The sequence below is a fragment of the Cygnus olor genome, chromosome 1, assembly GCF_009769625.2.
Source record: "Cygnus olor isolate bCygOlo1 chromosome 1, bCygOlo1.pri.v2, whole genome shotgun sequence".
Lineage (NCBI taxonomy): Eukaryota > Metazoa > Chordata > Aves > Anseriformes > Anatidae > Cygnus > Cygnus olor.
In genome coordinates this window covers 196,535,456-196,558,697 of record NC_049169.1, presented here as the reverse complement: position 1 = coordinate 196,558,697, position 23,242 = coordinate 196,535,456, and the positions used below count along the sequence as shown (strand labels likewise).

General features: G+C 40.4%; 1 long non-coding RNA gene across 1 annotated transcript; it reads right to left on the bottom strand.

Moving 5' to 3' along the window:
- Positions 1-1,666: 1,666 nt before the first annotated feature.
- Positions 1,667-17,951, bottom strand: LOC121065032. The gene is made up of 3 exons (XR_005816869.1): positions 17,942-17,951; positions 14,620-14,623; positions 1,667-1,896 (listed from the first exon to the last, which is right to left on the bottom strand). It is a non-coding gene; the product is annotated as an uncharacterized LOC121065032 (long non-coding RNA).
- Between the last annotated feature and the right edge of the window lie 5,291 nt (positions 17,952-23,242).

Sequence of the window (23,242 nt, the reverse complement as noted above, 5' to 3'; positions counted from 1 at the left end):
CATAAACTCACTATTTTGACCAAACAGTCTGTACACCTATGTAAACCCAAAAGACAAAGAACTTCCACTGTTAGAAGTACCTTTAAAAACATATATTATCAAAACCTTCCGTTTTTATTAAACAGAATGTTTTATTATTTAGGAAAAAATATATATTCTTAATATTAATGTGATCAAAATGTGATAAAGTTTCATTCTCACTCGTGGATTTTATTTCAAAATAAGAATGTTTTCGTCAAACCAGTTACATTGTTTTGTGTCTCAGTCCTCCTAGATAAGGTCTAAATAATCACATTTGTAATTTCTGATAGTTCCTGGTGAATTATTCACCTTTAAAGGTAGGTGAAAACTTTGGAAAAAAAAAATCTAATTTTGTTATGGCAAATTTTTAAATATTATTGTTCTCTGTTATTAATTCAGTTAATTTCTGGCAATATAAATGATGGACTGAGACATCACTGAGTATATAAAAGGACATGGGGATACCTTCTAGACATAAAATAATGTATTGATAAAATATATTGATGATTTAATCAGCAATAACAAAAATAGAAGAGATAAAGTATGGGACGTTCAAGTGAAGATTAGGAAAATAAATATTTCAATACGTTTTGAAATGTTTCAGATTGATCAGTATAATTCCATCATTAGCTGAAGTAAAAATATCAGTCTGTTTAAATGTTGTATTTTGCTGAATAACTATGTAAGGCTAGCCTATTCAAATATAAACCTACTCAGCACAGGCAGCAAGATGAGTAGGCTCATTAGATAACTGCTTAAATTCTTCTCAACTCTTAACTTCTATGATGCCTCCTATAGAGACTTCAGTAAAGTGAGTAACATAAATTGCAGCCAAAAGGAAAAGATGGCAAAGGCTTACATTTAGGCCAAAATGAGACATAATGAAGTGCTATATGAAAATAAAATCCTGTCTTGAGAAATAAGGAGTCTTGTCAGGAAATAACAGTCTGCTACAAGTATTAGAAAAGAATGAGAGTATTAGAGAATTCTGGGGCTGTGGTGGCCATTTTAAGTTGCAAGGCTGGTGGAAATAGATTCTTTTTGTGTGGGCTTGAACTGCAAGTAAAAATGAAGTGAGCTGGTCCATAATTCGTGAATGTGGAAGAACTGTGATAAAATTCCTTTTTTTTTTTTTTTTGGGGGGGGGGGGGGGGGGCTTGTTTGTTTGTTTTGTTTTTGGATTGGCTTCTGGCTTCTCAATTCTATTGATTGTAGAATCATAGAATCATAGAATGGCTTGGGTTGGAAGGCACCTTAAAGGTCATCTAACTCCAACCCCCCTGCAATAGGCAGGGATGGCACCCACTAGATCAGGTTGGACAAAGCCCTATCCAGCCTGGCCTTGAACACCTCAAGGGATGATGCATCCCATCCGCAGCTTCTCTGGGCAACCTGTTCCAGTGCCCCACCACTCTCTGAGTGAATAATTTCCTCCTAATCTCTAGTCTAAATCTATCCTCTTTTACTTCAAGACTGTTCCTCCTTGTCCTATCATTATCCACATGAGTAAAGAACCCTTCTCCATCCTTTTTATAAGACCCCTTTAAGCATTGAAAGGCCGCAATGAGGTCTCCCTGGAGCCTTCTCTTCTCCAGGTTGAACATGCCCAGCTCTCTCAGTCTTTCTTCATAAGAGAGATGCTCCAGCCCTCTGAGCATCTTTGTAGCCCTCCTCTGGACTCACTCTAACAGGTCCACATCTTTCTTGTGCTGGGGGTCCCAAACCTGGATGCAGTACTCCAAGTGAGGCCTCACAAGGACAGAATAGAGGGGCACAATCACCTCCCTCGACCTGCTGGTCACACCTCTTTTGATTCAGCCCAGGATGCAGTTGGCCTTCTGAGCTGCAGGCACGCACTGCTGGCTCATGTTGAGTCTTTCATTCACTAGAACCCCCAAGTCCTTCTCTGCAAGACTGCTCTCAATGAGTTCTTCTCCCAGTCTGTACCTCTGTCTGGGATTACCCTTACCCAGGTGCAACACCTTGCACTAGGACTTGTTGAACCTCATGTTGTTCACATGGTTCCACTTCTCCAGCCTGTCCAGGTCCCTTTGAATGGCATCTCTTCCTTCTTGATGTTGTAGCAATTCAAATAAACGCAGTTACCTAAAAAAAATCTGACCTTACGTTTGGACTGTATAAAATATTTTCCAGTTAAATATGCATATTTTTGTTAGTCTTTAGAAATCTCCTAATTCTGTCTGGAACCTGTCTTTTTTTTTTTTTTTTTTTTTTTCTGGTCTGTCTTTTGGCTTTACTGATTTACCCATTGGAAATATGTCTGCCTGATAAAGAACAAGATTTCATCCATTAACACCTGCGTACTGAAACCATCACAAGTTCATACAAACCCACCATGGTAGTGCTTTCCTGTGAGAGTCAATGGGACTTTTAAAGTGAATTGTAAGACTGAAGGAAAGTGCAAGGAGGTGAATAAAATGTATATCTGATTGCCTTATTTAAATTAGATCATTGATTTTGCTCTGATGTTCAGCTATTTGAATTTCATTTGTAAATATTTTATCTTTTGGAGAACAGAGATATATTTTTGATTCATGGGATTTTAATAGAATTATTTCAGACATATCAAGTTTATTACAGAAGATCGGCTAATAGCTTTAAAGCTGTCACACTGGAAGAATTTATACAATTTCCTTGCACATTCAGGAAGCTTAAGGTATACATAAATAGACAGAAGTTTTATTTTAAGACATCATCACAGTGAAAGAATAAGCTAATGACAAAAGAAATTCTTTGTGTTGTAGGATTTGCTGTAGAATATTTTGGTAGTCTAAACACAGCACACATACTTTCTTCAAATGTCTAGGGCCTGCTCAAATACACTACAAAACCCAGGGGCTATGGATTTCAATAATGACCACAAACAGTAAGAGGTCAAGTAAATCTTTGATTAAGTAATCTTAACTTCTAAAGAATTTGGTCCAGCAAAATATGGGAAATCTTTGGGGATGTGAAGAGTCACTTCTGCTTCCTTGGAAATTGCAAGGTAAGTAGGCATCAATGTGAACTTTCTGAAGTTGAGCAGTTTTCAAAACTGCAATTCCAGAGTGCTAAATGGAGGTTAAAGCTGACCTTTCCAGATGTCACTGGTGCTAAGCACAAGGTTAGAAAGATTAAAAAGATCAAGTGTGCATTTCAGCATTAGTGGATTTCACATCAAAATCATGTGTACCAAAGTTTTCGTCTTCAAAGCGTTTTTCAAATATTAGCTAGTTAATGGCTTTTATTTGAATATAACTCCACTTATGTGGTGTTATGCTGAAATGGGTAATTGACAAATTCAGCTTCATGTGAGAATGGAAATATAAGGAACAAAACTGATCCACTCACTTCAAAATGTAAATCTGTGTCAGAAACAGTCTGATTATTTGAAATTTCAGCCTAGGCAATCACGGTGGTGCTTCGTAGATTTAAGACAGCTTAATTGATCTTGAAATAACCAGCCATATATAAAGATTTTGAGTATCTGAGTCTACAGGAGAAGAAGAATCATGCTTTCTATCAGTGTGTTTATTTTTCAGTTTCCTGCTAATGATAGTACAGTTTGTCATTTCCCATGGGGTTCACCACATCTGAAAATGTGTAATGTTTTGCAAGGTCAAAGACTTCGAAGCAGCAGATTTACTAATGCAGATCATCGCTGACTGATCACTCAAAGAAATCTTTTAAAAGTACTGATTGTGTTAAATGAAAAGTAATAAATGAACATGATAGAGAGGACTGTAGAAGGTCAGGTTGTAAGTGATAGAGACCAGCAATAAAGTTATATTTTATAGAACCAGTGGGAAATGTGAGAGTGAGACCTTGGCCCTGTTAAAATCAATGAGATTTCTTCTTTTGACTTCAGTTTCATTCTGAGAAGTTACACGCAACATTTTTCTAAGGTTTAAACCAAGCAGAATAGTTATATAGAGAGATCCCTTATGCATTTTTCAAGCCTGAAAAATTACATTGTTAAATGTCTCTTTCAATGAAATAAGACATTTATAATTTGTTAAATAATTCCAGTGTACAAGATAAAGGTGAATAATCAATCAGGAAAATTAACACAATTTTAGATTTTACCTTTGATAGTGTCTCAGTGGATTAAATAATTAAAATATGGAAGCAAGGATTGCCATAGGTTGCTTTTTTTTTTTTTTTTCCACACAAATCATTTGGAAATTTTCTAATTTATCTAATAGTAGAGGAAAAGAAAAAAACTGTGATAGCAGCAAAAAATAACAGTAGAAAAACATTTATTTCCAGTTTAGACCACGAATACTATTTTGTTGTTGTTGTTGTTGCAGATCTTACCATGTTTACAAAATATATTAATTGTCCGTGCTCATAACAAAAAACAATGTCCCCTTTCATATAGACATTTCGTATAAGTTCACCTACTATTCCTTCTGACTTTATGGAGTGTAATGTATTGCAGTGCCTTGACTTGTACTAAGCTACGTATACATAGACACAGATTCATAGAATTCAGATTATTGTCTCCTAGGCCATTGCTCAGAATTCAGGTGCTGTTCCCTATAAGCGATTAAAATAGATGAAAAGAAGCTTGCTTATAATGATTCCAACAAAAGAAGTAGCATGGCGGAGACCAAATACATTGTCATGAGAAGCCAACTTAGAGAGAAAAAAGTCCTACTACATTGTCACATATGGAGTATATGGAAATATCAAGACCCACTTCAAAAGGCAAAAAGAGAAAAGAACTTACAACAATATGATTAACATTTTCCCCAAGAGAGGATTTAACAAGCATCCCAGGGGAAGGATTTTAGGAGCTGTGAAACATGATGATCATGCTTTGAATGTTTGTGACAGCTGGGGCTTGTTCTCATTTATGATTTTTTATTTTCTTTTTAAATATTGTGAAATGGAGATGTGGGGGAAGGGTGAGAGAAAGATAAAGATAAAGAGCAGAAAGGAGTTGTATAATGGCAGTAGGATCAATTTTAGATAGAAAAAAATGTACAAACAAAGTAGCATTTGTCTCCTTATGATAAGCCTGAAAAGCAGAAAATATAAAACTTCCCTTTGCTGCTCAGGTACTAGGGCACACACATAATAAATAAATAATAACAAAAATTGCACCTCTGAAAAAGATTCCACTGTCCTTAAGGAACTGAACCTTCTGTAATGTCCAGGAAAGTGTGTGAAAGAGGACTTCAACAAGTCCTGTAACTCTGCCTTTGCAGTAGGCCTGAATCATGCCACTATCCCAGAAATGAGAAGATTCCTTACCACATTACTGTGATAATTTAATTGTGAATCTGAGCCCTTACATGAGATGTATGTAAAATGTAGTATCTTTTATGTGTTTCAAAACACAAAAATTGATGTATTTTCTCCCATAAGTAAAAATGTAGACAAACTGACCTCCCACCGGAAGAGCAATGGAAAGAGATGCAGAGACAGGATGAGAAAGATGAAACACATGTAAAACTGCTCAAAGAAAAGCTGGTCAAGAAAAGGTCATGAAAATCTTGTGCAAGGAGAGCTTATTCAGTACCGTGAATCCCAGGGAGGGTCCTAGTCCTCCCTTTGTGTGTTGCCTGGAGCCCCTTTTTCATGATGACTGTGGCCTGAGCTGGCTTCATCAGACAGCTCCAATAAGCTTTAAACACTCATGTCTTGGTCTTGACTATTACTGTCCTTGCAAGATATCTTGCCATACATCAATTGCTTGTGACAGGTGGAGGAGGATATGTTCCTCAGATTTCTGCATGCTTTTAAAGACTCAAAATTCAAGTTTCTTCCTTTCCTGAACTTATGAGTTTGGGGTTATTCCTACTGGGTTTAATTTATTTCCTAAATATGCAATTTATTCTTTCTAAGAAAGATGAGCTCTTTGAAGATGTGACCTCTTTGTAATTCTATCATGATTGCTGAAATTGGTTATCATCTCCCTGTGGTGTCTTCTAGTAAGACCATGAAACTGTTCCTGAAACTATGTATTACAGCTAGAGAGCTCCAATATTCCTCATAAACTGATAATTTTATTCATGGAAATAGATTTATGCTTATCTAAATTCTGATACACTTTGTGCTGAGAACAGGCTTTCTACAACACAGTTTGGAAGATCTGGGTTCAAATGATCATTTAATCTCTAGAGGCTAGATTCACAGCAGGAATTAAGGTTCAGCACTGCAATGCCTAAGTTTAAGACATCCTATAGCTTAGAGGTTTTCTTTACCCCAAGTATGAGGGCTCAATCTAATATGGAATGTCAGCGTTTAAAACATACCTTCAGGCAAATGGTCCTTGGGGTGCACTTCAAGCCCCTAAATTAGGCACTTACATTTATTTATTTATTTATTTATCTATTTATTTATTTTTTACTGTGCATGTTACAGAGAGAGAATCCAAGGAATGTGATCTACTCAGTATGCTGACTGCAGACTCTATCTAAGCTAACCTTTAAAAAAATGCGGAAGAGAAGTATATCAAAAGAATACATGGTAGAAGTGGGATTTACATCTAAATATTCACTAGAACATGGTAAAAAAGGGAAGTGAGTGAAAACTTCTGATAGACTTTGTTATTATGATAGTTCGGGAGGCAGTAGAAGAGGTATGACTGATCCTCTGTGCCAATTATTCGTGGACATTGTTTAATTCTAAGACAGCTTGATGTTTAAACTATTCTTTTCAATTCCCTCTTATCTCCCTAAACTTTGAAGGAGAAAAAAAAAAAAAATATATATATATATATATATAAGTATCTGGCTAAAACAAAGAAGGCTCAAAGAGAGATTTATGTATTTGAAAACTTTTCTGTTTTACCCAGCTATGTCAATAGCTTAATAAAAAACACTTGTCTTACTAAAAACCTATCATGTTTATATTATTAGATCATCATGGCTACATCAGCTCTAAAAAGTTGAAAAAATAGTTGTTAGTAAACACATTAGTCAAGTTTCAAAATTCCTTATTTTGCACAAAAAAATAATTTCAGGACTGATGCCCTGTATCAGATAAATTTCATAAGATGCTCAGCACCTTGGAAAAGCTTACTGTCAATTTAGATCTCTCCAGCCTAACCTGCTTATAGAAGGGATTGAGACAGAAGTTATTGTAGTACCATTTAAGTTTATGCACTGCTACGTTTTATCACCCATTTCAACCCTCTTACCCACGTCCTCTGTGTTTGCATTACCTTTGCATTATTTTATTATCGAGGTAAAAAGGGTTGAGTCATTATACTGGGTCTGGTTGGGATGGAGTTAATTTTCTTCATAGCTGCCTTTACAGTGTTGTGTTTTGGGTTTCTGATGAAAAGAGTGTTTGTACCACATCAGCATGTTGTCTGTTACTGAACAGTACTGGCAGAGCATTGAGGATTTCTTTTTCCTGCTCTGACCCAAAAGTGCGTAGGCTGGGGAAGAATGGAAATTGGGAAGGGATGCAGCCAGGATAGCTGACCTGAACTGACCAAAGGGATACTTCATTTCTTATGTGTGGTGGTTTCACATTGATGGCTAACTAAACTCCACCACTCCCTAACTCTCCCTCCTCAAAGGAACAGGGCGAGAAGATAGGATGAAAAAAGGCTCAAGGGTTGAGATAAGTACAGGATAATAACTTGCCAATTACCATCACCCAGGGTTAGGGGTGAGTGCAATGGCGAAACTGAAGTGCATCTACACCAATACATGCAGCATGAGCAACAAACAGGAGGAGCTGGAAGCCATTGTGCAGCAGGCAAACTATCACCTAGTTGCCATCACTGAAACGTGATGGCAGACCACTCCAATGACTGGAGTGCTGCAACGGATGACTATAAGCTCTTCAGAAGGGACAGGCAACAAAGAAGGGGCGGTGGCGTGGCTCTCTGTATTAGAGTGTTTCAATGTTGTTGAGCTCAGGGTTGGTAATGATAAGGTAGGGTCCCTATGGATAAGAATCAGGAGGATGGCAACAAGGCAGACATCCTGGTGGGGGTCTGTTAGAGACTGCCAAACCAGGATGAAGAGATGGATGAGGCATTCTATAAGCAGCTGGTTGAAGTTGCACAATCACCAGCACTTCTTCTCATGGGAGAATTTGACTTCCTGGACATATGCTGGAAATACAATACAACCCTGAGATTACAGTCTAGGAGGTTCCTGGTGTGCATGGAAGACAGCTTGCAGACTCAGCCGGTTAGTGAGCCTACCACAGGAGGTGCCCCACTAAACCTGCTGTTCATGAACAGAGAAGGACTGGTGGGAGATATGGTGGTAGGGAGCTGTCTTGGGCAGAGTGACCACAAAATGGTAGAGTTCTCTATTCTTGGTGAAGTCAGTAGGGGAGTCAGTAAAACTGCTGCCTTGGACTTCTGAAAGGAGGACGCTGTTGTTCAGGACAGAATTGTTCAGGACACTGGTAGGGAGGATCCCTTGAACCTCAGTCCTGAAGAGCAGAGGACACCAGGAATGCTGGATGCTCCTCAAGAAGGAAGTCTTAAAGGCGCAGGAGCTGGCTATCCCCATGTGCCGTAAGATGAGCTGTAAGGGAAGAAGACCAACGTATCTGAACAGAGAACTTTTGCTGTGTATTTGGGAGAAAAAGAGAGTTTATGTCTGGTGGAAAAATCGACAGGCAACTCGGGGAGAGTACAAGAAAGTTGCCAGCATATGCAGAGAAAAAATCAGGAAGGCTAAAACCCAGCAGGAGCTCAACCTGGCCACTATGGTTAAGGATAACAAAAATTGTTTTAATAAATATATTAATGGTAAGAGGAAGGCCAAGGAGAATCTCCACCCTTTATTGGACGCAGAGGGGAGTATGACTTCAGAGGATAAGGAAAAGGCTGAGGTTCTTAATGTCTTCTTTACATCTGACTTTACTAGTCAGACCACTTATCCTCAGCGTACTCAGGGATAACTTCCCAGACCTGGAAGTCTGGGACAGGGATCAGAAGAACCCCCCCACAGTTCAGGTGGAAACAGTTCGAGACCTGCTGCTCCACCTGGACTGTCACAAATCCATGGGACCAGATGGGATCCATCCGAGGGTACTGAGGGAGTTGGCGGATGTGACTGTTGGGCCGCTTTCCATCATCTATTAGCAGTCATGGTCATCCGGAGAGGTCCCGGATGATTGGAGACTTGCTAATGTGACACCCATCTATAAGAAGGATTGTAAGGAGGACCAGGGGAACTACAGGCCTGTCAGCCTGACCTCGGTGCCAAGAAAGATGATGGAACAGGTCATCTTGAATGCAATCACACAGCACATGCGGGACAACGGGGGAATCAGGCTCAGTCAGCATGGGTTCATGAAAGGCAAGTCCTGCCTGACCAACCTCATCTCCTTCTATGACTGGGTGACCCACCTGTTGGATGAGGGAAAGGCTGTTGATGTAGTCTACCTAGACTTCAGCAAGGCCTTTGACATGGTCTCCCACAGCATTCTCCTGGAGAAGCTGGCAGCCCATGGCTTGGACAGGTACACGTTTTGCTGGGTTAAAAACTGGCTGGACAGCCAGGCCTAGAGAGTAGTGGTGAATGGAGTGAAATCCAGCTGGTGACCTTTCACCAGTGGTGTTCCCCAGGGGTTGGTGTTGGGGCCCATCCTCTTTAATATCTTTATTGATGACTTGGATGAGGGAATTGAGTGCACCCTCAGTAAGTCTGCAGACAACACCAAATTGGGGGGAAGTGTCTATCTGTTGGAGAGTAGGAAAACCCTCCCGAAGGACCTGGACAGGATGGGTCGATGGGCAGAGGCCAATGGGATGAGGTTCAACATGGCTAAGTGCCAGGTCCTGCACTTTGGCCATAACAACCCCATGCAACGCTACAGGATTGAGGCACAGTGGCTGGAAAGCAGTGCACAGGAAAAAGATCTGGGGGTGTTGGTCGATGCTTGCCTGAACATGAGCCAGCAGTGTGCCCAGGTGGCCAAAAAGGCCAATGGCATCCTGGCTTGTATCAAGAATAATGTAGCCAACAGGACCAGGGAGGTGATCGTCACCCTGTACTCTGCTCTGGTGAGGCTGCACCTCAAGTACTGTGTTCAGCTTTGGGCCCCTCAGTGCAAGAAGGACATCGAGGCCCTGGAACGTGTCCAGAGAAGGGCTATGAAGCTCATGAAGGGTCTGGAACAGAAATGCTATAAGGGGAGGCTGAAGGAACTGGGGTTGTTTAGTCTGGAGAAGAAGAGGCTCAGGGGAGACCTGATTGTTCTCTACATCTACCTGAAAGGAAGGTATGGGGAGTTGGGGGTCAGCCTCTTCTAATAGGTAAGCAGTGATAGGACTAGAGGGAATGCCCTCAGTTTGTGCCAGGGGAGGTTTAGGTTAGAAATTAGGAGACATTTCTTCTCATAAAGAGTGGTCAGGCATTGGAATAGGTTGCTCAGGGAATTGGTGGAGTCACCATCCCTGGGGGTGTTTAAGGAAAGGTTGGACGTGGTGCTTAGGGACATGGTTTAGTGGGTGATAGTGGTGGTAGGGTGATGGTTGGACCAGATGGTCTTAAAGGTTTCTTCCAACCTTAATGATTCTATGATTCTATGATCATGGGCAAACAAACTCTGCGTGGGGAGTTTAATATAATTTATTGACTATTATTGACAGACTAGAGCAGTGAGAAACTAAAAACAAATTAAAAACATCTCCCTTCATCCATCCTCTTCTACATCCTCCCCCCGAGTGGCGCAGGGGAACACAGAAAGGGAGCTGCAGTCATTCCATGGCGCTTCATCTCTGCCACTCCTTCACGGTCACTCTCTGCCCCTGTTCCACGTGGGGTCCCTCCCACGGGATGCCATCCTTCCCAAACTAAGCCTGTGGGGGCTCCCCACAGGCTACAGCTCTTCAAGAACTGCTCCCACTCGGCTCCGTACCATGGGGTCCATCCCCCAGGAGCAAACTGCTCCAGCACGGGTCCCCCACGGGCGGCAGCTCCCCCCAGACCCCCTGCTCCTGCGTGGGCTCCTCTCCACAGGCTGCAGCTCCGGCCCGGGGCCTGCTCCTGCGGGGGCTCTCCATAGGCCGCAGCCTGCTCCAGGCCATATCCACCTGCTCCACCGGGGGCTCCTCCACGGGCTGCAGCATGGAGATCTGCTCCACGTGGGACCCATGGGCTACAGGGGGACAGCCTGCTCCACCAGAGGCCTCTCCAGGGCCGCAGGGGAACTTGTGCTGCGTGCCTGGAGCACCTCCTGCCCTCCTGCTGCACTCACCTTGGAGACTGCTGCAGGGCTGCTTCTCTCTCAGCTCTCACCCCTCTCTCCCAGCTGCTGTAGCAATTTTGGAGGCAGCTGGAACTGATTCTGATCTGACGTGAGGCAGTTTCTGTAGTCTTCTCACAGAGGACAACCGTGCAGCCTGTCCCACTACTGAAACCTTGCCACATAAACCCAACAAGGTATGACATCATACCCAGCAGTAAAAGTCCAGAGAAAGGAGAAGAAAGTAGGAATTTTTGCGGTTATGGTGCTTGTCTTCCCAAGCAACTGCTATGTATGCTTAGGCCCTGCTGTCAAGGAAGTTGTTGGCATCTGCTTGCCAATGGCTTCCCATAGTGAACAAATTCTTCTTTTTCATTGCTTGTGCACACAGCTTTGATTCACTTACTAATCTTCATTTGAACCCATGAGTTTTCAGTTTTTGCTTTTCCAATTCTCTCCCCATCTCACTGAAGGGATGGTGAGTGAACAACAGGGTGCTGTACTTAGCTGCTGGTGAGGGTCAACCCAACACAGTCATTCTTCAAAATACTACCTAATAATGAGAAGAGGAAAATTTGTATAAAGAACCAAGGCATGCATCATCTACACATAAACAGGCATCAAAATCACTGGTTTAATTCACATAAACTATTACTGAAAATCAGATTGTATTAGGCAACTGATAACTTTTCCTGTAGGAGAGAAAAAGTCTCCTAGGGGATAATATAATATCACATTCAAGTTCTACATGATTTGAATGTGAGTAAGGAGATGTTCTAAAAAAGTAGACAAAACAAATCATGTAATCATTTGAGGACTTTATTGATTAAGGCACAAAGACAGGTTGGACACTTCAGCAGGGAAGTGACCAATGTATTTGTACAGGTCAGTGAGATGCTTCACTCTTTGCTTGTATTTTTATCCTGCTGTTAGAGTCAGATAAATGATTGCCCACCTGTGTACTGTCAAAAGCACTAGTCAGGTACTTGGATTAGCTAAACGAATAAAATCTAAAAGGTATTTTTCATGTATGCGTTTGGCTACCTCAGCACATCCAAAGAGCACAAAGACTATCATGAGATATTTAAATCATGGTATTTGTCCACACAGATTCCTTTCTGTTTGAATAATCCTTTGAATATGACTCTTCTAACTTGCTCTCATATGGGAATAATAATGCTTTTCTTACCAATCAACTCCAACAGGGCCAGAAACAGAAGTGGTGAAGGACTGAGAGCAGAACCCTTCCAGCCATCTTTCCTGAAGCACTGCTTAGCTGCTTGAGAAGGAAGAGTTTAGTATGTTCTTACACAAAGCTGTTTGCATCATATCACTGAAAACAAACCTTATTTTTTACTTTGTTAATGCAGCTGTTCTGTGGGTCACTCATTGGAGTAAACAAAACAGGAAACAGAGATCTCAAACTCTTGTTTTATCTTCCTTTTCATTTCTCTGGCCTTAAAAGAAAAATAAGAAAAGTTCCAGCCACTGGAGTGTGACTTCTCTCTTTATGTTTTTTCTAACATTTCTTAAAGAACTAACAGATGTGGTTAGAAAAAAGAAGGTGAAGCTACTATTTCTGAGATTCCTGTTGCCAGAAGTAATGCCTCTAATATACAGCCAAATTATGCAGAGACACAATAAATCTTAAATGTGCTGAGCTCCCCTGTAAATTCCTGTCTCCCCCCTTTATCTCTTGTGTATCTTTAAGATTAGTAGCTCTCTGGTGTAGTTATCATTTCCAATCTATGTTAATAAAACACAGAACAAACCAGGGTCCCTTTTCCTGATGCAAATAATTCCTACAGGAACTATTTGAAAATTTCCTAAAGGACCATCCTCAATCCAAGATTACTGCTCCATCAGTATTAAAAAATCCTCTGGGAAACGGGTGATTTTGCTGAAATAGGGGTTGAAATAAAAAAGTCATTAAAATGTTTCAAAAATAACAAAAAAGTTTCATTTCTTTTATTGTAAATAAGCATTTTGATTTTTAGTTTCTTCATATCAAAACCATGAGTACTTCTTCCAGACTGTAAATTAGAGAACCTTAGTATCACAGGATAACACGGGTTGGAAGGGACCTCAGGAGGTTTCTAGTACAAACTTTTATTCCAAGCAGGGTTCCCAAGGGATCTGACCAGGCTGGTCAGGGCTTCATCTAGTTGAGTCCTGAACAACTCCATAGGTGGAGGCTACATAATCTCTCTGGACAGCCTGTGACAGTGCTTAATTTCCCTCATGGGAAAACGTTTCTCCAGCCTGAACCTTTGCTTTTTTTTTCTGTTTCTACCTGGTCTTGTCATCCTGCCCTGCACTGCTGTGAAGAGCTCAGCTATGGCTCTAGCTCCTTGATAACCTCCCCGTAGGTACAGGGAACTGCTATTAGCTCCTCCCCAAACTATTTCTGCTCCAGACTGAACAAGCATTGCTCTCCTAGTCTCTCCTCACAGGGCAAGTGCTTCAGCCCATGGTGACATCCACTGTCTTTTTGTGGTGACATCCACTGTCATTTTCATGCTTGTGTTTTCACCGTCTTGGTGACATCCACTAAACTCTCTTCAGTTTACCAATGCCTTCCTTGTAGTGGGGAGTCTCAGACTGGACACAGTATCTATGATCTAACAAATGCAGAATAGAGGGGTATAAAAATTTCCTGGATTTCCTGGCTCTGCCCCTGTCCCTACAGCCCAGGGTGATGGCTCCCTGCTTTCAGGGCTCCCTGTGGGCCCTGCTCAGCTTTGCCTACTGGCAGGACCCCCAGGTCCTCTCCAGCAGAGCTGCTCCTCAGGCAGGCAGTGCCCAGCCTGGGCTGCTGCAGGAGCTTGTCCATCCCAGGTGAGGAACTTTGCACATGTTGAACTTCATCATTGTCCTTCTAGCCTACGCTCTGTCCTGTCTTGGTTGCCCCTGAATGACAACACAGCCCTAGAGCACATCTACAGAAAAGATAGGAAAAGACTGGATAGGAGAATATTGTGGGATACAGTGTCAAATCACCTTTTTCTCCTTCATTTTCTCAGAAATCATAATATACGTTTCTCAAGACAAAAGCAGAAAATATTTTGACTCTGTCAAAGAACATTATTTTAAATGGTTTAAAATGTTTCCAAATTCAAATTTTATGGAAAACTATGACAGTTTTTGGATACTGACCTGAAACCAAAACAATTTCCCTTTGGAACAAAATGTCTGTGTTTTGAACAGATATATTCAATATGGAATCTGTACTGAATGACAAAGGTGTTTCGGGACAGTTCCTATTGTCCAGGCAAGGCATCCTGGTAAATCTTTATTTCCCTCTAACAATGCCTCATCAACACAGTCCAGATTGTAGCATTATTATTTGCACTGGATTTTTACTCATAGCAGTGAACGGGTTGGTTCATTTTATTGTTCTGTTATACTTCTATCCAGTCAAACTTTTCTTTTCACTTCTGAATTGCTGCCATTCTCAACAAGGTTTGGCACATCCAGGCTCTGACCACTAATTTCCCTTGCATTATAGATGAAGCAATAAATGGTGGTACTATAAAGTATTTTAGATGTTATTCCCTATGCCTTTCCATGTAATTTATTTACCATTTTACAATGGGATGGCAGATGCTCACATGCTCATGCTGTGTGCCTTACATGATTGTGTGATAAGGCATTATTTCCATTTTGTAACTCTGCTGAGACCTGGCATCTTTGCAGAACCAAGGCCTTTGCTTTGAAAGGTCTGAAAAAAAAAAAAAATACTTACTAGGGACATAGCTGAGGCTGTTCTAAACAGAGTACCAGCCCTTAGCTAGCTAAACAGCGGCTTATGACATGAAACATTGACTATTATTAAAACTTTTCATCAAGCACCTTAAGGACTTGAAAGTTATATAAAACCTTAGAGACTTTGGGGGTAAGTTGAGTTATGTTTTAAATGACCAAGCACAGTGGAGCACTGATGTCAGATTATTTAGCCTTGCCAAGGGACAGAATAGGGACACAGCTCAACACTCGCTTGGTTGGATTGCTCTGAGGATGCTGATTCGCCCCTCTGCCCTCCCTGCCTTGTGCTGTTGTGGAGGAACCTTCCCTGCTCCCATATGAGTTCAGGGACATGCAGCAGTGTGCACAGGACATACAGCATCCATTTTAACTGATTTATTAGACAGTGGAAGCTGTTGTTTATCACTGGCCATTGCTGGCCTCTTAGTAATTCACGGATGGTTAAGCTGATAGATGGGTGAATTCCTTAATTCTCATACTGATCTTAGTTCTACAAAGGTCAAAGCATAGTCTTTTAGTAAGCTTATATCACTTTACCTACCGGCACTGGATAAAGGTAGATTGTAGCATGATTAAAATGCTGATTTACCATCAAACCATTTACCTTTGAAGGTAGTGACTGGTTATTTAGATCCTTCAAGTAAACAAATGGATCCTGTTAGGGAATACAAATATCACCACCCTGCCAGCATTCTTATAAAGAAAAAAAAAAAAAAAAGAGAGAGTTTTCAACCTAATATAGTTCAAGCTCTTTTATTAACGTGTTCGGGAGACACTAAGAACATTTTTTGTGCTATCCAAGTCCTGTGCTAAGAAAATTTAGCACTATCTCTCTGTGAATTAAGGACGAGTTTGACGAAAGCCCTAGTGAGTTCTGCTCATCAGCCCTTGTGGGTCTATAAAGGGGTTTTATTCTTAGAAGTCAGGAATGTAACTTTGCATAGTACTGATATGCTCTGCTGATTTCTTGTATTCCTCTGGTAATTTCCTTCCTAACAATGTTTACTTCTTTTTGAAGCTGAAGGCTTTGGGGAGTATTCTGAAACTGTCAAATCCCATTCCTTTGTCAGTACCATTTCTTGCTACAACGGATAAACTTTATTTATCCATTGCTCCAAAACATGTTTATTTCTGTTTTATCTGTTTGGGCTACATTTTCTATTTATTAGCCGAGATACTTAATTAATATAAATCCTTTTGTAGCTTGATTAATTGTTAATTTCTTCTTCTTCTATCCCTGCCAAGTCAACACTGTCTAGACAATCTTGTTTTCAGTTCCAAGCTACTGAAAGATATGTTGAGGGGCTGGCAATTCCACAGTTATCTTAGCAGAACTGAGTAAAGAAAAAGAGAAAAGCACATTTTTATTGCAGGAATCTCAAGCTGGTAATTTCTTCCTGGGAAATAATACTTTACAAATATCTTCTTCTTCTTCTTCTTCTTCTTCTTCTTCTTCTTCTTCTTCTTCTTCTTCTTCTTCTTCTTCTTCTTCTTCTTCTTCTTTCTTCTTTCTTCTTTCTTCTTCTTCTTAAATGAAACAGAGTGAAACTGTATTTGTTGCATTTTTTTTTAAGCTTTGGCCTCCTAGAAAATAATAAGAAAATATTTACCAAGAGTTTTTACATACTTCATAGACTTCCTATAGAAAAAGAAAAATAAAGAGAAAAGGGAAAGGGAAAGGGAAAGGGAAAGGGAAAGGGAAAGGGAAAGGGAAAGGGAAAGGGAAAGGGAAAGGGAAAGGGAAAGGGAAAGGGAAAGGGAAAGGGAAAGGGAAAGGGAAAGGGAAGGAAGGGCAGGGCAGGAAAGGGCAGGGCAGGGCAGGAAAGGAAAGGAAAGGAAAGGAAAGGAAAGGAGATGAAAGGAAGGAAGTGAGCGGAAAGGAAAGGAAAGGAATGGAAAGGAAAGGAGTGGAAAGGAAAGGAAAGGAGCGGAAAGGAAAGGAAAGGAAAGGAAAGGAAAAAGATGAAAGAAAAGTAAGAAAATAAAAAAAGAGAAAGAGAAAAGAAAGAAAATGAAAAAGAAAGGAAAGGGAAAAAGGAAAGGAAAAGGAAAAGGAAAAGGAAAAGGAAAAGGAAAAGGAAAAGGAAAAGGAAAAGGAAAAGGAAAAGGAAAAGGAAAAGGAAAAGAAGCAAAAAGAAAAATAATACATACTTAAATTAGGTTTTTCCAATGGAGGTGCAAACAGAGATTCTACAGAAACATGATGCTGTTGACAAAGAAATATGCATCTAGAACAGTTGTAATGTCATATACGTTGCATTTCTTATGAGATGTCTACCATACCAGACATCAAAAGGTATTTTTCAAATACATAATAAAAATATGCAAGAATACAGAAAAGTACAAAATTTGAGAAACTAATTTGTTTTAAATAATCTAATTTAAAAGTATGTACCAACCTTCAACAAAAAGGCCATATCATTGCTTAATGTACTGGTAAAGATTTCCATAAACCATGTGCAAAACAGTCATTTATTTAGTCAACAAAGGAACATCTGGAACATCTTGACTTCCAGAAAAGCCTACAGTCTTGTGATCAGGAATATAGCTATCTTGAAAATGAAAGATTGTATCCTTTTCAGCCTATAGAGGGGCTGAGGTTGGTTCTCTGACCTCCTGTATGGGTGATGCACACAGATCACTTGTGAACGTAACATGGCTACCTTCCTCAACTTCTTTAAAAAGAAAACAACACCCTTTTTAGACAAATAACTTAAACATCTGGCCTATTTGGGACACTCAGGGTTCATGCCGTTATCTAAGTCACAGCTAAATGTAACGGCTATATACAGACAAGTACAAAGGTGTGGAATTTCAGAGGCAAACTTGTCATCAGCATTCTCTGTTGGAAACAAACCTTATTTCTTTTTTTTTTTTCTGTTCCAGATGGACCACAGATCAACCAAAACTGCCTGTTTTACTTTTTCTGGGGGATGAAAGAGGTGGATTAGACACTTTTGCCTCAACATCACAGGAAAACTGTCCACCAGTTAGGTAATGTCTTTACACCATCTTCACAGCTGCTTTGTGCCATCGTGTGAGCGTCGGAGCTCAGGCCTGTCCCCACAGTGACTGTTTATTTAACATTAAGAAAAATCCTACTCATATTTCACGGTTCTGTTGCCAAGTATATTTGCTGAAATAACTGGCACTAATCCAAGGTGTAAGAGAGATCCAAGGGTAAGTGAGAGCAAAAGTGTCTGTTATCTATCATTCTTTATGGCCCTGGGTTCCTTTAAAGTTGTTTGTAGGATGTAGGCTTGCATAACCAACTTAATGAATGTGGTCAAGTGTTTATCTTTTGCAGACATTAGTGGTTGTGCTTGGGTTGTTTCCTGTTGTGAACATGCATTCTGCCTGATTTTCAGTTTATAATTGTTGTTGTTTAGCCCCAGGCATTTCAGTCTTCTTGCTCAGTCTTCCCAGGTGGGATGAGGAAGAGAATTGGAAAGGCAAAAGTGGGTTAAGATAAAGACAGTTTACTAGTGTCCTGGTTTCAGGTAGGACAGAGTTAATTTTCCTCCTAGTAGCTGGCAGGGTGCTATGTTTTGGATTAGAATGAGAAGAGCGCTGATAACATGCTGATGTTTTAATTGTTGTAGAGCAGTGCTTACACCAAGCCAAGGACTTTTCAGCTTCTCGCTCTGTCCTGCTAGCGAGCAGGCTAGGGATGCAGCAGGAGGTGGGAGGGGACAGACCCAGGACAGCTGACCCAAACTGGCCAAAGGGGTATTCCATACCATCTGACGTCATGCTGAACAATATATAGGGGTGACTAGCTGGGGTGGAGGGAGGGGGGGGGGGGGCGGCTGCTCGGGGATAGGCTGGGCATCGGTCAACGGGTGGTGAGCAATTGCATTGTGCATCACTTATTTCGTACACATTATTATTATTAATACTATTATTATTATTATTATTATTATTATTATTATTATTATTATTATTGTTATTCTTTTCCCTGTCTTAATAAACTGTCTTTATCTCAACTCACAGACTTCACTTTCCCGTTTCTCTCCCCCATCCCGGAGAGGGAGGGGGGAGGGTGAGCGAACGGCTGTGTGGTGTTTGGCTGCCAGCTGGGCTAAACCACAACAACTAGGTAAAAGAAAAGCCATGTGCACAAGCAAAACAAAACAGGGAATACATTTGCTACTTCCCATTGGCAGGCAGGAGTTCAGGCACTTCCAGAAAAGCAGGGCTCATCACACATAGTGTTGTGTCTTCAGGAAGACAAAAGCCACCACTCTAAAAGTCTTCCCCTTCCTACTTCTTTACCCGAGCTTTTATTGCTAAACATAGCCTCATATGGTATGGGACATCCTTTTGGCCTGTCTGTATCAGCTCCTGGCTGTGTTCCCTCCCAGCTCCCTATGCATCCCCAGGTACCTCGCTGGCAGGGCAGCACCAGAAATTGAACAGTCCTTGGCTCTGTGTGAGCACTGCTCTGCAATAACTGAAAGCATTGGTGTGTTATCACCACCGTTTTCATCAGAAATCCAAAACAAAGCACTGTGTGAGCCTCTGTGGTGGTTTTACTCATGTGGGCAGCCAAGCTCCACCACAACCACTCTCACACTCCTCTTCCCCCCGCCCCCCCCCCCAAAAAAAAAAAAAAAAGGAAAGGGGGAGAAAATACGATGAAAAGGGTTCAAGGGTTGAAATAAGGACAGGGAGATCACTCAGACGTTATTGTCACAGGTAAAACAGACTTCACGTAGGGAGATTAAAGAAATGTATTACCTTTTACTAACAAGCTAGAGAAGTGAGAAACAAAGGAAAGAAAACAAACAAACAAACAAAAAAACTAAAAACACCTTCCCCCTGTCTACCCTCTTCCACCTCTTCCCCCTGAGTGGCACAGGGGAATGGGGAATGGGGGGTGCTTCGTTTCTGCCGCTCCTTCACAGTCACTCTCTGCTCTGCTCCACATGGGTTCCCACCCACTGGATGCCGTCCATTTTTTTTTTTTTTCCCCCCTTCTTAAATCTGTTATCACAAATGTGCAAACAACATTGCTTTTGGCTCAGCTCTGACCAGTAGAAAGTCCCTTTGCAGCAGGCTGAAACTAGCTAACTGGCTTCTGGATTCTTCTCATAGAAGTCACCACTGCAGCCCCCCACTACCAAAGACTTGCCACGTAAACCCACTACAGCCTCTATGAAGAAAAAAAACTCTGTCCCAGACGAAAACATGACACTAACTTAGGAGTCCAAACTCAGATACTGCCTCCTCTGAACACCCTTTATCATAAATGGAAAAAAAAAAGATATCCTGGATTAATTCCGTGAAATTAGGGCAGTTGAATTGCCTTGGGCTCCCCATCTCAATGGAGAGAGCAAAATTTAGGCAGCCTTTCTTTCCCTTTGGAGGTCATCAGAACTTCCTTTGTTGACCACAAAAGTAATCAAAGGTGACAGACCTCTAAAGACATATACCTAAATTTGATCTTCCTTAGATCAAATAGTCTCTGCCGTAAATCTGTTCATATGTGAGAGAGTTCCAAATAAAAGTTTTTTTTTTTTTTGACATTTTCTACAATTTTCTTACATTTAGACTGGTTCAATGGGAAAACAGTTGTTGATTCTTTTCTTTTCTTTTCTTTTCTTTTCTTTTCTTTTCTTTTCTTTTCTTTTCTTTTCTTTTCTTTTCTTTTCTTTTCTTTTCTTTTCTTTTCTTTTCTTTTCTTTTCTTTTCTTTTCTTTTCTTTTCTTTTCTTTTCTTTTCTTTTCTTTTCTTTTCATATTTATTTTATTTTATTTTAGTATTATTTTTTAGCATACTCCGCTTTCCTAAAGCATGCCTACCAAGGGCTCCACATATTTACCTATGCCAGTGTCATAGCTAGAGGTTCAAAAAAGGGGTCAGAATGTCTCTGACTGAGAAGTCCTGGGAGTGACATCCTGAACATTAATCCTGGGTGCTCTCAAGATAACTTGTTCAAATTTAGCACAGAGCTAAGTAAGGAAGACCATGACTTCTCTCTCACTGTTAGAAAGTGCTATTCTTCAGATAAATTGTCCTTGTCACAGAGTATTTCTGAAGTGCAGTTGGAATGCACTTACAATTGGATGCAATTACCTCAGAAGTCAGGCACTTAGCAAATATTTCCCTTGGGAAGACTCTCTGATTTACCTGTTTGCAACGAGAAACTAGACTCTAATTCTCTTCACCCTTGTACACGTACTCACATGCATCCAGGTTAACACTCCAGTCCTTTTCATATCTATTTAATGTCAATTTTAACTGTTCAGGCTGTTGATGCAACTGTTTTTATAGTCCCCTTAAAATCTTGAAACTCAACAGCCAGCCTCAGTAGGCTGGAATTGCCTAACAGCCTGAGTTTTTGGACAAAGCCTTCATTTCTACTTTCAGCTGATACAAGTCAGACACATTCTTCACTGTCATTACAATGTACAAAAACATACTCAGGATAGATGTGAAGAGCCATGTGGCCATGTAGTTACTACCCTTGTCGGATTACTAGCAGTGGTTTCCGTAATAAGTCGAGATCATGGGCAGCCTCCATCCCTCAGTCTGCTAGATCCACACACTAAACTTATCCCAGGTTTTTTGTTTTCAGGAACAAAACATGGACTGAATCTTGGGTGGATTTTGCAAATGGTGCTATCTTCCTTTATAGCTGAGAGAGTTTTTCTGCTCAATGATTCAGATATGTTGCCTCCAAGATCATTGAATGCCCTTATCTTCGCTGTATAAAGGGGATCAGCACAGACCTGTACAGAAAGTGAGATGATTTTACTGCTTTGGAATAAAATTTCAGTATGTAGCATTTTTTTAGCTCTCACTTCTATCTCTGTCTTTGTCTCTCTTCTGTCTTTCTGTCTTTCTCTCTTTAAGTCTCTCATGAAAGTACATAGAAATTCATATATATTTTCCAGCTGATATTAAAGGAAGATCCTAGTTCAGGTGTTTCCAAGCCATCACATTATTTTAAAAATTATTTAATACAAATTGTAAAAAGTTTGTTCTGGGAATTATTTTGACATTTTGTAATTAACATTTTTTTTTTTCATGTAAAAAAAAAAATAATGAGACACTTGAGCATAATTTTTGGGTTGGAAATATTTATCAAGATAAAGTATTTCTCTCCAAAACTGCATTCAGTTAATTGTTTTTTTTTTTTTTTTTTTAAAACAGAAAACCTTTTATTCAAAATGCCACCAGTAGTTCTAGAGGTTTTTCCAAGCTGAGAAGAAAATGTTGCAGTAGACCCTGCTAAGATGATAGCAGTGCAGCCCAGCAAAATTTCTGCTTTACTACGAATATGACAAGATTGCCAATTCCTAACACACTGCTCCGAGAGGAGCTGAGATTGCAAACCAACTACTGGAATTGATATCTCACTTTTTGATCTAGCTGTTCTTTCTTGTATAAATTATAAGATGTATTTTTTATTTTTCTTTTTTGTTTACTAAGAGAAGAGACTGTTGCATCAGTCTTGTCTGCAAGCAGAAGAAAGCTTTTTCTTCACATGTATGCTGCAGTCATACTTTAGGTTTTTTTTTTTTTTCATATGAACGAAATTGTGTGCTGACTTTCCCATTGCTATAATGAATTTATAAATATTATAATAAAGAATAGTTTAAGACCAAACCAGGAAAACAGCACTCTTTCTTGTGCTTTCTGGTACAAATTGGAAGCAAGGAAGTGTAGCTCATCTGACAACTTTGGTCATAATTGTAAGGGTATGTGTTTTCTCCTTTAAGGTGCCTGGTCAAGGACCTTTTTCCAAGGCAAAGAGAGATAATACGAAAGGGAGGAAGTGATGGGAAGAAAGACTGGTCAGTCACACTATGGATGAGGTTGTGTAAGTGTAGGATTTTTTATTCTAGGAGGGTTATCAGATCAAGGACGTTTAAGATGGGGACAATGACCAGAAACAAGCCTCCCAGTCACATTAATTGGTGGGCTAACAATGTACAGGTGCCACTTCCAGGAAGGATGAACCTTGCAACTGATAAGTTTGTGAACCAAGGGATCCCAGACTGGAAGGGTGCAGAAACTGCAGAGCTCTGCAACCCACAGGGGGTGTTCAAGGAGAAGGAGGAACAGAAGCAATGAAGAGCAGATAGGTAGAAAAGGGTATAAAAGGTCTGGTCATGTGTAAAACATGTCCAGTCAAGTACTTTTGTCTGCCCAAACCCTGCACCTGATCAGTGCAGTCTGTCCTATCCTCTTATTTTTTTTTCTCATTATAGGTTTTCTTAACAGTTTCTTTGCATATTCACACTCTCTCTCTCATGTGCATGTGCACTGCAAG